Source organism: Equus asinus, chromosome 3 (assembly GCF_041296235.1).
Source record: "Equus asinus isolate D_3611 breed Donkey chromosome 3, EquAss-T2T_v2, whole genome shotgun sequence".
Lineage (NCBI taxonomy): Eukaryota > Metazoa > Chordata > Mammalia > Perissodactyla > Equidae > Equus > Equus asinus.
In genome coordinates this window covers 22475959-22493841 of record NC_091792.1, presented here as the reverse complement: position 1 = coordinate 22493841, position 17883 = coordinate 22475959, and positions in this window count along the sequence as shown.

Sequence of the window (17883 nt, the reverse complement as noted above, 5' to 3'; positions counted from 1 at the left end):
GTGTATTCAAATTCGAAAGAAATGCATTCATTTATTAACTCATTTAACAGATCTTTAGGAACCTGTCCTATCTTCCAGAGTCTTAGTTAAATAGCCAGGGATTGAGAGATAAATTTAATTCAGCACATACTGGGAAATTTATAAAAGAAAATCGAGAACTATAACAGTGTATTAGTACTAAAATTGTACATATTCATAGAATGTTACGGAAGGCTGGTGCAGGCTGCTACCTTCAGTCTTAAGAAGTTAGGGAAAGCCAGGGCTCAAACTAATAGAACAAGTATGTATTAGACCAAGCACGAAGACAGTGTTTTCCAGACCTGGGAAAGCCAAGAAAACACATAAAATAATGATGAGTAACTAATGTTAAGTAGCTAGACAAGGGCAAATGACATAGAAGGGGTGCCAGATGGTCAAGGCCTAGTTCAAGGTCTCATATACTAAGAAGATTCAACATTCAATAAATAGTTATCAGATGATTTCGAAAAGATGGATTTGAAAGTGCATGGTTGATTTTATTTAAAAAAAAAAAAAAACTTTGAAAACAGTGTGGGTGATCAATTTAAGAGGGCAAATGAGAAATTCCAGAGAGAGAGAGATGGGAAAGGGACGGAGAGGGCAACTTTCAGAGGCTGTGTTAGTTACCTATGTGAGAAAAACGAACTAAGGTAATAAGGCTGAGAGTGGAAATTAATGAAATAGAAAGGATATGCCATAGCATGTATAGAACAATAAAATTTAATTTTTAAAGTACTATTAAAATTGTTAAAAGAAAAATTAGTAAAGCAAAAAAAGAGAGATGGAATCTATAACCAATATCATGAGTAAAAAGAGGGTCATCATTACAGATGCTTTACACAATAGAAAGATTACAAGATAATATTTCTGCTGATAAATGTCACACTCTTGATGAATTGGATATATTTATAAAATCCTGGATAAAATGATTTATCACAGCTGACACAAGAAAACACAGGAAATGTGAAGTGTCCTCTAATTAACAAAGAAATTGAAACTGAAATTTAAAATCCATGCTCCTCGCCCCCAACATTTCATAATCAAGTCCAAATGGTGTCACTGAAGCTAGTGCCTTTCCTTAAAATATTAAGGAAGAAGTGACAGCAATCTTATACAGTCATCCAGAAAAGAATAAAATAAACGGAAATATTTCTTAAAAGGTTTTAGGAGGACAGCATAATATGGATGCCAAATGTGACAGCACAAAATAATATTTAAACTATGAATATCAACGCAAAATTTCAAACAAAATAGTAGCAAACAAATTTAGCTATGTAAAAATAATAATGCATCCTCACAAAATTAGGTTTATTGCAGGGAAGCATGTTATTAATTATTAAAAATAATAAATATAATTCAACAAATTAGAAGAACAAAGAAGAAAGTCAAAATGATCATCTCAGCACATAAAGAAGAGTATTTTGTAATATTCAACATCCATTTGATAAAGGGGACCTGTAGAAAAACTTACACTAAACAACTTATTAAATGTCAAAAATTTGTGAAATCTTTCTCTCTGAACTAGGATGGCCACTGTCAACACTTCTATTCAGCGCGACCCAGAAACCCTAGCCAGTACCATAAGGCAAGAAATATATGAGGTCTACACAGAAAACCGTAAATCTTCAGTATGAGAAATTAAAGGTACAAATAAATGAAATTACTAGGTTGAACCATATAAAATATTACTTTGACAGGTCATAAAAGATTTAAACTAAGCCATTTGATTTTAATACTCAATATTGTAAAAATGTCAAATCTTTCCAAATTTGTCTATTGATTGAATAGAATTCCATAAAAGTCTCAATGTTGTTTTTGTAGGAACTGACCAATTGATTTACATATTTACTTGTAACTAGAAATAGCCTAGGACAATAAAGAGAAATAGGAAGCTGAAGAACGTTGATGTGTTCATGCTACTGGATATCAAGGCATATTATAATTTATTATAATGAAACCTTATGATAGTGACACAAACATGAATAACTAGATGAATAGGGAGTTCAGAAATTAAAACAACCCATACATGCACACTTGTTTTATGCGTAGAGGTAGAGAAAAGAAGTTACTTTCAGTAATGGTGCTGGGTCATTTGAGTTTCAACAGAGGGAAAAAGAAAAACTACACCGCTGACTTGTGTGGTTTAATAGGCAAAAATCAATCCCTGGCAGCCCATAGATCTGAATGTGAAAATTAAAATAATATAGCTTCTAGAAGATTACACGCAAGACTATTTTAATGACCTAGGGAGGCAAAATATTTCTTTAAAATGAGACCAAAAAACCCCACAGGTTTTAAACAAAAAATAATAAATTGGCCTACATTAAAATGAAGAATTTCTGTTCATTAATTAATATCAATGGGAGAATAAAGATAAGCCATAGAGGAAAAGAACATAATTGTAACACATATACCCAGAAAATCTAGTCAATTACAAGAAAAAGATAAAATTCCAAGAGAAAAATGCTTGACAGACATGAAATGGTACTTCATAAATGACATCCAATTGGATATAAAAATATGAAAAGTGGCCCAATGGCATTAATGATCAAGGGAATACAAATTAAAACTAATATGAGATGCTATACCTAGTCCCTGAGAATTGCTGAGATTAATGAAATTCTGAATACAAGGTGATATGGGGCAATAAGGGCCATGATCTTACGCTCATGTGAATGACAATTAATTAAAAACCCACTTGGAAAACTGTCTGGCATCTTCTATTAACGGTGATACAAGGTAGCAAGTTTACTAATAGGTATATACCACAGAAATTTGTGCATGTATGCACCCAAATGTTATGTATAAGAATGTGCTTAGTAAAATTATTTCTGATTGCCCTAAATAAAAACAACTAAAACAAGCATCAGTATTATGATACAAGTAAATTTTAGCACATTCCCACAATGAAATCCTGTACAAGAATGGGTAAACTGTATCTACATATAATCATAGCAACTTTTGAGATCTGTATCTACATATAATCATAGCATCTTTTGAGATCTATAGATTCGTTTGATGGCAAGACATAACACCCTGACACTGGGACAGAAGAAAGACCGAACTTTTTGTTATTTATAACTCTGAATGAGAGAAGGCTGCCAATTAGGGCCACACAGGGTTTGTGCCCAAGGACAGGGTAACAGCAAGCTGGAGCTGTAGGGGCCACCTTCTACGTGGCAAGTAGGCTGGAATTAGCTAGGTTTTGTGGAATCCACGTAAATTGCCCATTTTGAATAATTTCAGTGGGCTCTGGCGCATAGGAAATGTCCCTAGTTGTACTTGACGTTGGGGCAATTAAGGCTGGTGCACAGTGGTTCGGAGTATGAGTGCTTGATAAGGGAAGTGCTTGGCGTGTTGACTTAGTCACCTGCTCATAAAGAGGAGCTAACCAACCTCTAGCCAGAGCCTCAATACTGGGTCAAGACAGCATAATTTGAAAAACAAACTACGTTACACATGTGAATTACAAAGACAATATCTAGTGAAAAAAGCCAAAGATAAAAAGTGATGCTAATGTATCAGTTTAGAAATCAATTAAGAGTTTCTTTTGAGGACCCAGGGGGAGGTTCTGATTGCGGGTGGGTGCGAGCTGGAGCTTTTGGAATTTAGTAAAGTTCCTTCTCTTCATTGTATAATGGTTCACTTTTTCACAGTTCATTTAGCTGTACATTTACACACTTTTTTATATTAGTTGTATTTCAAGAGAAAGATTTAATATATACGTACACACACACATATAAACAATCGAATATATATTATACTTTCTACAGCCATTCATTTATAAAATTTAAATGGAATGTTAAAAAGTCTGAATTTAACTCTACTAAATATAAGTTTTACCATAAAATAAAGTACAGGGAAATCTAATGTGTTCATTTTATGAGAAGTGACTCGTTCAAGAAAGCCGCTAATTTATTATCTCTCAAAAGATAGAATTTATTACGGGTAATTAGGAGGAGAGCATAACATAAAGGGCAATCCACAGGAGAGTTTGTTTTTCCCATCAGTCTTGCATTAGATAAAAAGCATTAAAGTTTTTCTTAAAATGGCCATCATAATTATTACAGAAACCAGCCCTAGAAGAGAAAATTAGCTAGAAACTGGAAATGGAGAGCAAATGTAAGATAATTAACTGGATAAGTCATACAACTTTTGAAAAAAACTATTTCAATGACTCAAAACTAAATGGCAATAATAAGGATGAGTTTGTCTAACAGCTAACACTAACAACTAACAGCTACACTAACAACTACCATTTAGTCTCATTTCATCCTGACGGTGGCTCAGCAGAATTAAAAAAAAAAAAAATAGAGGATATCAAGTTCTGAGGAACTAATGTATAGCATGGTGACTATAGTTAATAATACTGTATTTTATACTTGAAATTTGCTAAGAGTAGATCTTAAGCATTCTCACCAAAAGAATAATAACAAAACAAGAAAAAATACTAACAAAACAATAAAGAACAATAATAACTATGTCAGGTGATGGATATGTTAGTTAACTTGTTTGTGGTAATTATTTCACAATGTATACATATATCAAATCCTCACGTTGTACACCTTAGATATATTATAATTTTATTGGTTAATTATATCTCAATGAATACAGAAAAAAGAGATCTTTGAAACAAACAAAAATACTGTAATAGCTGTAGCTGTCCATCCGAAATAATTCTGCACGATGAGGAGAACTCTGGCTTTTGGGGCTTCTTGTGCTGCACTCCTCAAAGGACATCTGGATAAGAAGACGTTATATACCTATTGTCACCAGAATCATTATCAGTAACCCTTCACCCTCTCAAAAGTGTCCCTGTGTGAACTAAAATTACATGGTTATTCAAAACCAACGAATTATCTACTGACCTCTCTATTCGTTGTTATTGGTGATAAACTACTTTTTAATATTCCAGAGGCCTAACCATTCATTTAACCTGAGCATCAACCCCTAAGATATAAGTGACTAGAATACTTCTGACATCATGATTTATCAGTATTACCAGAGTTTTACAGCAACATCAATATCGGTTGCTGTCCCGAGTATCATAATCGTGATCTTTAAATTTATTTTCTACTCATAAAATATTGAAGACTTACGCACATTGAGTAACTAATTATATGGGATCTGAAATTACAGCAAATTATTTACCACTTGATATTATTCAGCAAGGGAATGCACATACATTTTGATATCCTTTAGAACTCTCAAAAATGCAAATCCATACTTCTGAATTAATATTTTATTAGAAGGCAGTTAGTATATCCCTGTAGGTCCCGAATTTTATCAGTTTGTTTAAGAAAAGCAACATATATGTGACAGTATATTCTCCAATCAGGTAGAGTTAGACAAGCGCAAGTCTGTGAATTTGTAATTTGCCAAATGATTTGGAACAAGTATTAATTTTAATCCCTAATGTAGATATTATAATTTGCAGCGACATCTTAGAATACAATTTAAAAAGTAATTATTTTCTCATTTACAGAAGGATCATAAAATATTTTAATTTAAGCATAATTGAATATCTAATTATAGCTTTATATTGGAAAGATGTTTCCTTTGCAGCTTTGTATGTTAGCTCTAATTTTTTAGCAATTTAAATACTTGATATTAGTCTTAATATAATAAAAATATTTAATATGGAAGTATTAAAAATTTTAATCTTAAAGTATAATATGTATGTTAACAAATTATTTAGATATATTGAGTGGAGAAGCTAGTATGAATATTTTAAAATTGGACTATAGACTAAAGCACAGAAAACACCATTTGATTACTTTTGTGTACACGTCTTGTCGTGTAACTGAATGTGCTTTAGTCTTATATCCTTAAATAAAATCTTTGACTGTTCAGTCACTTCTAAGCATCGGTTGGGGATTGGTTCCAGGAACCCCCACAGACACCAAAATCCATGGATGCTCAAGTCCTTTATATAAAATTGCGTAGTATTTGCATATAACATACACAATCCTCTCGTATACTTTAAATTATCTCTAGATAACTTAAAATACCTAACACAATGTGAATGCTGTGTAAATAGTTGTTATACTGTACTGTCTAGGGAATAATGACAAGGAGAAAAGTCTGCACATGTTCAGTACAGATGCGATCATCCGAGGCCTTTGGATCCACGGGTGGTTGAATCCATGGATGGTGAACTTGAGGATGCTAGGGACAACTGTATAGAGATATTTAGGAATAGACTTTGCATTTCATACCCAATAAAACTTTGCAGCAATCTGTTTGATTGGGTAGTAACTAGAAATAAAAGACATACAATGTATGTATTTCTTTAGGAAAATTCACAATCATGTGGTTCAAATTGAAGTGTCTGCAAAGTCTCTCAAATAAATAAAAGTGGTCCTGGCTGTTGGCTGTAAGGAGATAAGCATGATGTAGGACATCAAACCCAGGACTTCAACAAATCTTTTTCTTTTCTTTCTCTTTTTCTTTTTTTTTGCTGAGGAAGATTCATCCTGAGCTAACATCTGCTGCCAATCTTCCTCTTTTGGTATGTGAGCCACTGCCACAGCATGGCCACTGACAGATGAGTGGTGTAGGTACATGCCTGGGAACGGACTTGGGGCAGCTGAAGTGGAGTGCATTGAGCTTAACCACTAGGCCACTGGGGCTAGCCCAGACAATTCTCTTGAGCCAAGGTTTTTAAAGGCCCAGTCTCTAACAATCATACCAACAGATTCTTCAGGGCTTTTAGTCTAGACAGAAAATGCATTAATGTTGTCTTTAACGCAAAAGACATCCTTCTAAGAAAAGGTATTGAGTCAAGTGAAACTTGGAACAATTTGTATTCCAAATGACCTTTTGTATTTATAATAAGTAGAAGTGAAATTGTATACTGATCTTAGTGATAGATGTATTTATATTAAAATCATTAAATTTGATCATTTATAGTTCATTTGATAATGTAAATTTTATTGAGGAAGAACAAATTCGAGCTTAATATGGGAAGATAGGAGAAATCTTCTAGGCACTCTAGGCATTTATTTGTACCAGATTGTGTAACAGAAGGCACAACGTGGGCAAGAACGTTTCCTTTAAACTAACTTCTCATGAGTTCCATAATATAGTGATATAGTGAATTAAGTTTTCAGGTATATTAAATGTGGTAAACAAATACTTATTTTTGAAATAAATTAAGTGCATAATTATTATTTTAATAAGTTGCGTAACTTTGTAATTATATGATTATCCCAAATAAACAAACCATTTCAAATAATCTGTGATCATATAGAGAAACCAATTAAATTAGAACATGATAACTTAATTTTCTTTGGCTATAAAGATTGGGAACTTAGAGATTAGATCTTCTAGAGCTTGCAACTATGACAAGGTTTTTGTCATTCCCATTCTTGTTCGTTTTGGGCATAAGAATTTATTCTGCTCAGGAGATAATTAAGCTATTGGATAGTATCTAGGTCAAGAATTTGGATAAAGTAATCTGAGACTTTAGGGGCTGGAATTTTTCCCAGACTGTAGCCTTAAGAAAGGATGAAAGATGACGAACACATCCCGATGATGTATGATAATTTACTAGCATAGATAAGGAAAGATTGAGAAATGGTCTCCACATATTGTATGCTTGACTGTAACACTTGCTTACAAACACAAATTTGTTCCAAGGCAACTGATATATTAGGAAACCATGTTAGCATAATGCAGATTTCACATCGCTTATGTATTATTTCATCTGTGGGGAATTAGGTGAATGAGGAAAACTGTGCCCAGCTGAACGGATGCACGCATACACACATCTCAGACACCTTTCAGTACCATAGCTAGCCACAGGTGTTAGGAGCCACACACATTTACATCTTGTAGTACAACATTCTGGCAGATTTAAGAGAACCATCCTTCCACTACTTCACAATAATTCACAAGCTGCAATCCTTCTACAAGCAAACTTTGTCTTCTTCTTATGTATTTATATATTTCCTAACCATTTAACACGTCAAACTGTTTTTATTAGGTCTTTTTAAAATGTATGTTGGTAAGTGTTTTAGTGTCTTGATCCTAACCACATTTTCCCAAGAGCCCTTTGGTTTTATTACACAGTTTTGCATATGAACACATATTTTGTGCTATAGCAGAATTAATTTTACTATATTTTTATAGAAGACTATGGTACATAGAGTGAATGATAGCAAGGTCCCAAATATTTTAACAACTCAATTCAGTCAGGGAATAATATCAATAAAATGAAGTAAAAAATCAAAGTCTTTGCTTACTAAAAGAAACCAAGAAGAACCATATGTATATATATATGAATAATGTGTAGTACCTATGTATACATATGTTTATGTGTATCTATATGTATTTTTTAACTTAGGTACATCCTTACTCATGTCTGTGCTTGTGTGACTAGAGAGGAATACCAATGCTCTTCCTTTAGACTAACCAAAAAACCTCCAAAACTTAAAAATATCTATGCATTTTAGAAAGTATACACACTAATCAACACAGTGATATTTGGGTCATATGTTATAGTAATGAAAGCATAATAAGTATAGACCACGTGATGATTAAGGTTTTCTTAAATAGGATGTAATTTTCAAAGTCTCAGTATTTTACAAAACAGTATTATTTAATTTAAATAACATTTTTAAGTACAGCCATCCTGATGACAAGAAGTAAAATATTTACGTAAGCAGTAGCATAAATCAGAGGTTGGCCAATTGGCTGGTGAGAAAATATTTTCAGTTTTGCAGGCTACATATGGTCTTTGTCATAAATGCTCAACTCTGCAGTTACCAGGAGAAAGCAGCCCCAGACAACATGTAAACAAATGGGCATGACTGCATGCAAATAAAACTTTATTGATAAAAACAGGCAGCCAGATTGAACTTCCGTTCACCAACACCTGGTTCATACCATAAGCATTTACATCACCACAAATGTGATAATTACTGATATTCGAATAGATCTTTGAAATTATAGAGGCCTATCATGTACAGTTTCTAATTAAATCCTCACGGAATCTCCAGCACGTGTATATATTATTAATAAATTCTAGATAAAGAAATTATGTCCTGATGAGATTAAATAATCTGATTAAATGCTAAAAAATTAGTAGCTTTGATTTAGAAACAAAACCCAAAAGTTTTCTTTCTTGCTATTTATTACTTTAAATACTATGATGCATAGAGCTTCCAATTTGCTCATATAAGGAAGAACTATATCAGTTCTCAGGGGAAAATTAAATATTCTTTTAATTTAAGTTTTAATTTATATTTTGGTAAATATAGTTTAGATGGTGATTTAAGTAGGAGAAATTCAGTAATAATATGGATAAACACCTAATTAATATCAAACCTCTGGGGTTTCAAATATCAGATGACAAGATTTATCTGAGAAGTATTCAAGGTCCCTGTAAGACTCAAAATATGAAGCCAGGTATTAAAAAGAGAGTAGCAATTCTTTAAAACTTTCTTAGAATGTTTCGAGAGTAAAGTATTCAAGGAAAAGACTGACTTGTCAAACTTAAGACACAACCCTTAAGTTGCAATCAAACTCATAGAATCTAGTGACTATAGGACTGAAGCATATCACTAATTTTATCTTTCTGAAAATAAATATGCAAAATATCTTTAGAAATTACCTCTATCAGAAAATGGTCTTGGGCCAGCCCCGTGGCCGAGCAGTTAAGTTCTCGAGCTCCGCTGCTGTGGCCCAGGGTTTTGCTGGTTTGGATCCTGGGCGCCGACATGGCACCGTTCATCAGGCCACGTTGAGGCGGCATCCCATGTGCCACAACTAGAAGGACCCACAACTAAAATATACAACTATGTACTGGGGGGATTTGGGGAGAAAAAGCAGAAGGGAAAAAAAATAGATTGGCAACAGTTGTTAGCTCAGGTGTCAATCTTAAAAAAAAAAAAGAAAGAAATTGTTCTTTAAGTATCTTTTATTTTCCTGATGATGCTAAATTTTAAATAACAATAAAAGAATGATTCTAAGTGTAACATTGGATCAGTAGCTCTAATAACATTTCAATATTGTTCACTATGCCATATTCAGAACATGGTTGATTGAAGTGGTTGTTAGTTGAACTACTCATGCAAAATCCATTACGATAAAAATAGTATGCAACATGATTTGACTCATTAGATACCTTTACAAGGAAGCATTCTCATTAGAATTTTTTTTTTTTTTTTTTGGAAGATTAGCCCTGATCTAACTGCTGCCAATCCTCCTCTTTTTGCTAAGGAAGGTTGGCCCTGAGCTAACATCCATGCCCATCTTCCTCTACTTTATATGTGGGACACTTACCACAGCATGGCGTGCCAAGCGGTGCCATGTCTACACCTGGGATCCAAACCGGCTAACCCCAGGCTGCCGAAGTAGAACTTGCACACTTAACTGCTGTGCCACCAGGCCTGCCCCCAAATTAGAATTTTTAAAGCACGTGCCAATATGCAATTGAAACATTTTTCAATATTAGACTTGAAGCTTGACATATATTCCACAAGGATTTTGATTCTCATATTGATATGTTGATATAAGCTGTTACATTTTGTTAATCTTGTTTTTCAAATCTTTCTTATAATTATGTTGAACATATTTTACATTTTGAAATAGCAATATTTATTCTTATAAAAATATACAAGTGTTATGATTTCCTTTATGGTCATTGCTACAGATTAAACAAACATTTTTTTAAATCTATTAAGAATATCAATGAAAGAAAAAATTATTTTACAACCTATAGGGTAATAAAATACCATTGCCAATACAAAGGTGGACATATTACTTAATGTAGAGTATTTTATCATACTATTGCTTTCAATTAACTTTGAAATCATTTCATTGGATTTTCATTTACAAGCATGCCATTTTTAAATAATACAACTATAAAAATAACAAAAAATTAGTCATTTAAAAGTCTTTTGGAGATCTAATATTAAAACCATGGTCTAGGATGTCACAATATATTTTGTAAATGGTACCATGAGACAAATTTTTCTTACAAATTATTGACTATTTTTTTCTCTTAAAGAATGTGCTGCTCCAGTTTTATCAGTTATTGAGGACTTTGCATGCTGTATTCCCCATTTTATTTTGTTTTCAGGGAGCATAGAACAATCTTTAACAGAGTAAAGTGAGGCCATTTTCTGCGTTTGTTATCACAAAAGCCAGGAAAAGTTGGAGGACAAGAGTTCTAATCAAAGAGGCGAAGAGGCGTGGGGGTGGGCCTGGGCCTGAGGGTGCGCTCATTTCCCTTCCAATGATTGCAGCTTGCTGTAGCTCAGCAGGGAGTCCGTGCGGGACTCTGAAATTTGAACCACCAGTGGCAATTTAGGTTACCCTCAGCATTGTGCTTCTTGTATCCTCCCAGCTTTTGGTGTATCTTGGTTAAGCACTAGATTGGATTTATACAAATTTTTGACAAATTTTCTAGAAAGAGAATTGCTCTGCCCAGAAACCAAATTAGCACTGACTGCAAGACATCCAGAAGGGAATTACGATATACCAGAAAGACAGAAGAGAAATAAAGAATTCAGAGGCAGCCACAGATTCTGTGCCCCAGTAGTAGGGAAAAGTGATGTAACATGGTAGAATGAATTTGTTGGGGTATAAATATTGCTAGGGAATTCTCAAAAATTTTTGAGGAATGAATCCAAGGGTAATATGTGAGTGTTTTTCTTATCTGTGCATGAAGGAAGATCTCTGAATCAGCATGATTTTATTATTAGAGTCTCTGACATTAATTTTTATTCAAAATGTTCATGTGACAGTTAATTATATTTTAAATTTTGAGTAAAATATATAGTTGAATTTTCAATTATTTTTAGATACCTATTTCATGATGCGTAATTTTTTTTGCTGGTTGTGACTGACAATGCTCTCACCCACCAATATCCTTTTTCGTTTCCTTCACAGGCACACAAATTGACACATGTTCCAGCTTCCACTGCTGTTGGATGGTCATGTGACCATATTGTGGCCAATGGAATGTTGATGAAAGCAATATGCACCCCTTCCAAGCTGGGCCATAAATCATCCATGGGAGCTGCTCTGTTCTCTCTCCCACCTAATTGTCAACCTCTGAGAGAATGTGTTCTAGATGGCTTAGCTACATAGCGGAACAGCCATCAGACAGTAACACAGCCAAAAATAAACCATTATTTTATTACTATATTGAGATCTTAGAAATTATATATCACTCAAGCTTAGCTTTGTCTATACTAATATAATAACTAATCACATTAATATTTTTTTCAAAGTTTCACATTTTTCCTATGGTGTATCGCGGATCAAAGAACATTCAATTCTATTGTAACAGTGAATTTGTCATCTTCCATGCACTCCACTCTGTCAGAAATAAAAGGGAGCTTCATGTAATTAAAACCACCAAGTCAAGGAAATAAAGTGTGTGTTAATAACAAATACGACAAAGACCATTCTTATAGCACAGTTGTAGTTCACAGTTTATTTTCTCTGTCAACAATATATTTTTAAGATAAATGTTAAAGGCAGGAATATTAATTGATCTCTTTATTTTAATACAAATATCCAAAAAATATAAGATTGTGCTATATCCTCATTTCTGTTCACCTTTCTCTAAAATTGCTCTTTATTCTTCCTCCCCCTTGGCCTTGGTCCTTTTGAATAGGCTTCATTTTCCCCAAATAAAGATTAAAAATTTATACCAACAGAACCCTCAAACCACTTAATGGGAAGATGAGAATGTCACCAAAATAAATTCAGAATACAACCTAACAAAGTTTTTCCAAGCATTCATGTTAAATACATTATTGTGTCAATGTGCCAAAGATATGTTTTTAAAATTTGAATTTTATGTGCATACAATTTTAATATATACAGCATTTATTTAGAGACCTGGCAAATAGTAGATTTTACTTTTATAAACTATGGATTGCTATAGTTTTTGGTACCAACAATCATTCCCAGGCATTCATCAGCAGATAAGTTATCTTTTTCTGTAAAAGAAGTTACATGAATTTATGCTGATATCTGTCCGATGAAAGATCAAACTATACAGATGGTGTATAACTTGCTCTTAAGTCGTTTATCTCTTAAAACGACATAATCTGGAGAAAGAGAAATTGAGTTTTTATCCTAACTTTACCATTTATTAGCTGTATGCATAGACAAGTATTTAACCTCTCTGTGCCAAGGACATAAATGCATCATCCTGTTTAGCCCTCACAGCAACTCTATGAGATAACTGTCTATTTTATCATTTTCATTTAATACAGAATGAAAGAGGTACAGAGATATTAACTAAATTTCACAGATTAAATCAGTTACTAATTGAGCTTAACTTTTTTATTGAGATACAATTGACATATAACATTGTATTAGTTTTCGGTGTAGAACATAAAGATTCAACATATGTATATATTACAAAATGATCACCATAGTAAGTCTATTTAAAACATCCATCGCTGCACATAGTTACAAATTATTTTTTCTTGTGATGAGAACTTTTAAGATCTACTCTCTTAGCAACTTTCAATCATATAATACAGTATTGTTGACAATAGTCACCACACTGTACATTTCATCCCCAGGACTTACATATTTTAAAACTGGAAGTTTGTACCTTTTAAACACCTTCACCCATTTCACTCATCCCCACCTCCCACCTCTGGCAACCACGAGATTTAACTTTTAAACACAGGCATCTGGATGGCAAATTCTATACCCTTGACCCTCACATGGTAAAAGTTAGGGTGTAACACGCTGATGGTGAAGAAAGGCCATGTGTTTATAAAAATTTAACTTAGGGAAATGGTTACCTTATACCAAAGAGTAGACAAACGGAAAATATCATGGCTCCGAACATACATAAAAATATTCCTAGACATTGTCATGCTAGTGAAACACAGGTTTGCATTTAAACTATTAAAATTCAAAGCCAGTTAATCTAGTACTTTTATAACTACTACTCTTTATCCTTTCATAAAAGAGGGCAGGTAGTGTATATCATGTCCCCATTTAGATTTAGAATTCGATTATCAAAGCAAATAAACAGTTTTGAGAAATGTATTGTAAAGTCTTTTGGATTCAAACGGCATATTCCAATCAATGGCAGTGTCTATAAAGGAAACTGATTTTCAAAAGCACTCCTCTAGCCTGTTCTTCTGGCTTAGGTTTTCCCACTCAGCAGCAGTGTGCATCCCCAGCCGGTAAAGAAACTACATGCTGTTTCAAGCATTTCACTTCCCTCTCATTTCTCCTGAACTTGATTCCTTTAAGACCTTTCTGTGACTCAGTGATGACCATCTCCTTTAGTCTATAGTAAACCATGACTATACTGGATGGCATGTGGAGTTTGTACTCAGCTATTGAAAGGAAATGTAAAGAGCTCTCTTTCTAGGGGTCTTTCCCAAATAAGCACATGCACAGTGTTTAGTCCTTTCACTCTATCCAAATGAATCAACTTCTGGGCGCCAGTTCTAAACTATTATCTTGAGAGTACTGTCTAATTATTTTATTGTGGACTGCTACTGGCTAAGTCAATGGGGCAAAATGAGAAAAACAAAATAGACTTCTTACGTTCTCCCCCACCACGGACCCATTGAGCTCTCACTTCCTTCTTAGTGGTGAATTAGGTTTGCATTACTAATCGATGGCCTCTGCACACCAGGAAGTGCCAACAATATTGCAGGCATCCTTCTCCAGTCTTTATTCAGGATTCATGTGCTAAATTTTCAACCAAAATACTGCTATCTCTAGGTTGAAATCTGTGAAAAAAGCTTGCTTCTTTCCACAAAGTTGTGATTCTACCTTATGTTGTAATCAAGGATTGTGGGGGCCCTACAGGAGTTTCTGGCTGCAAATCATTCTTCCTATATCTCTCTCCTTGACAAAGCCAAGAGCTTGTTACTGCTGGCATTGAAGAAAGGGTGGCTAAATAAAGAATTTAATCTCTATCTTTTGACCCTCCCGTGATTAAATCGTGATTACACTAACACACTTCAACAACCCCCATCCCAATATCTAACTGCTCTAAAAGGAACCATAGCTATCAAAAAACAAGAGTCCGCAGCTCTAAAAAAACTGACTTTAAAAAAAACAGCAAAGGTCCATTTTTATTGATCAGACAACATCTTTACCCATACGAATTCTGTAAAAAGAACAGAATTTCTACCATCCCTATAAACATACTTGTGAGTTTTTAATGGTTATATTGAGGTATAATTTATATAAAATAAAGCTCATCCATCATAAGTTAGCAATTCAATAATTTGATAAATTTATAAAGTTGTCACAACTATCAAAATAATCCAGGTTTTAAATATTTTCTCATCTCAGAAAGTTCCCTTGTGCTTATTTGTAGTTAATCTCTGCTTCTACTCCCAGCCCTAGGCAACAGCTCATCTTCTTACTTTCTCTGTGTTTATCTTTGACAGATCTTTCATATAAATGGAATGATACACAGCATATTATTTTTCATCTGAGTTCTTTCACTTACCATAACGTTTTTGAGATTCATCCAAGATGTACCATGTATCAGCAGTTGGTTTATTTTAATTTGAAGAATGGTATTTTATTGTATGGATACACTAAATTTTGTTATCCTTTCACATGTTGATGGACATTTGGTTTGTTTCCACTTTTTAGTTATTGTCAATAATATTGTTCCAAACATTTGTGTACCTGTCCTCGAGTGGATATGTGTTTGATCATAAGTTAAGCTTATATTTAACAATTAAGAAATTGAAAAACTGTTTCCCAAAAGGGTGGTATACACATTACATTCCCCTCTGTAGTATAAGATGGTTTAAGTCTGTTCACATCCTTGCCAAGACTTGGTATTATCTGCCTTTTTATTAATAACCATTCTAATATCCAGTGGTATCTCATTGTGGTTTTATTTTTTATATCCTTAATGATTAACGATATTGAGCATCTTTCACATGCTTGTTAGCAATCAACAAATTTTCATAAGATTTAGGATGATTTTGGATTAAAAAAAAATTCTACCCATTTCTCCTCTCCTCACCTTTTGGGACTCCATTCCAAGTATGTTAGAACGTTCGATGTTGTATCACTGTTTCTGAGGCTCTGTTCATTTTTTTCCTTCAAACTGTTTTTTCTCTCTGCTGTTCAAATTGGTTAATTTTTGTCAATTTATATTCAAGTTCATCAATTCTTTTTCTAATATCACAAATCTGAAGTTAATTAAACTTAGTAAATTTTCCATTTTAATTATTATACTCAGTTCCATCATTTCACTTTGGTTCTTTTTTTGGGGACGGGGAGGCTGGTGAGGAGTGTTGGCCCTGCGCTAACATCTGTGTCAGTCTTCTCTATTTTTTTTGTATGTGGGATGCCTCCACAACATGGCTTGATGAGCAGGATGTAGGTCCGAACCTGGGATCTGAACCTGTGAACACTGGGCCATGGAAGCAGAGCACACGAACGTAACTACTATGCCACCAGGCCAGCCCCTCACTTTGGTTCTTTTAATATCCAACAAATCTCTATTTATTAACTTATTGTATCCACACTTTCTTTTATTTGTGTAGACTTTATTTTCTTTTTCTTTGAATATATTTATAGTAGCTTATTTGAAATTTCTGTGGGAACAGGACTAGTTTCTGTCGTGTTCTTATTTTCCTAAATATGGATCACAATTTCCTGTTTATTTCCATATCTCATATTTTTGGTTGAAAATTGATGATTTTGGTAACATATTTTATCAACTCTCAAGTCTGATATTCTCCCCCAAAGACTGTTTGTGTTGCTCTTTTTGGATTATTTTTCTTCATTTATTTTTATTTGTTTCTTTCTTGTTCCTTTTTTTAAAATGACTTTCCTGGGCTAAGCCTGTGAATTTAACTTACCCTGCAGTGGACAGTTACTGATATCTCTGTTCAGTTTTATTTTATTTTTAAATGATTTTTCACGTTTAAGTCTGACTTTACCCTGGTTTTCTCTTCTTTCCATATAACTTAGTGATCAGCTAATGACTACACAGAGGTTGTTTTTAAACATAGGCAATAATCCTTCCAGCTCTGTCAATGGATCTGTGTTTGCATCGGGTTCAAACCATTTTCAAGTCATTACTGGGTATTACTTCTTTATGGGCTCTCTAGAGCCTTCTGTGTATGTGTAAACTGCCACAAAGTGTCCCAGGAGCTTGTCAACAGGTTGGATCCTCTCTCTTTTCCATTGCACAAATGCAAAGCCACAGCCAGAGATATTTTTTCTCTAACCATGACCACAATCTCAGGTTAATAGAATGAGTTCTGTCTCATCATGCCCTTGTTGACTCTGAGGAGTCATAGCCACTCATAATGATGCTGGGCGTTGGCATTGCTATTGCTCATTGCTCTAAATGAAATGAGTCCCCTTTCACCAAAGCAGAGAAGCTGCCAGCTTTCTTGGTTTTTCCCACCCTGGGAGAGGCCTCATGCTAACCAAGCATAAGCCTGAGTGTAAGGAGGGAAATGCTAGCAGCCCCAGGCCAAGTGCCACAGATTCCCACAGTTCTTACTCATGGTTCAGTAATTTTTAAAGCATAAGTGCTTCTTAATTTGGTTTATGCATTCAGTTAAATAATAGAACACTAAAATGGTTGCTGTGTCTATTTTTTCCAGCTTTATAGCTACTTGTTGGAAAGAGAACTTGTCAGACCCTTCACTAGGCCAAACTGGAAGTTCCATCTCCTTATAAAGACCAAAACAAAATGTGATGTTAAAATTAAAGTTTGTTTTGTAACCCATTAGAGCTGCCTCATAGTATCCAATTTAGTGGCAGTAGGTATATTTGTGTAAAAAGTTTTATTCGTCTATTCTACTTAAATTTATCTACTATATTCCATTTGAGATTGAAGTACTCTAATGGATGAATTATCAAGTCTTATCATATTTG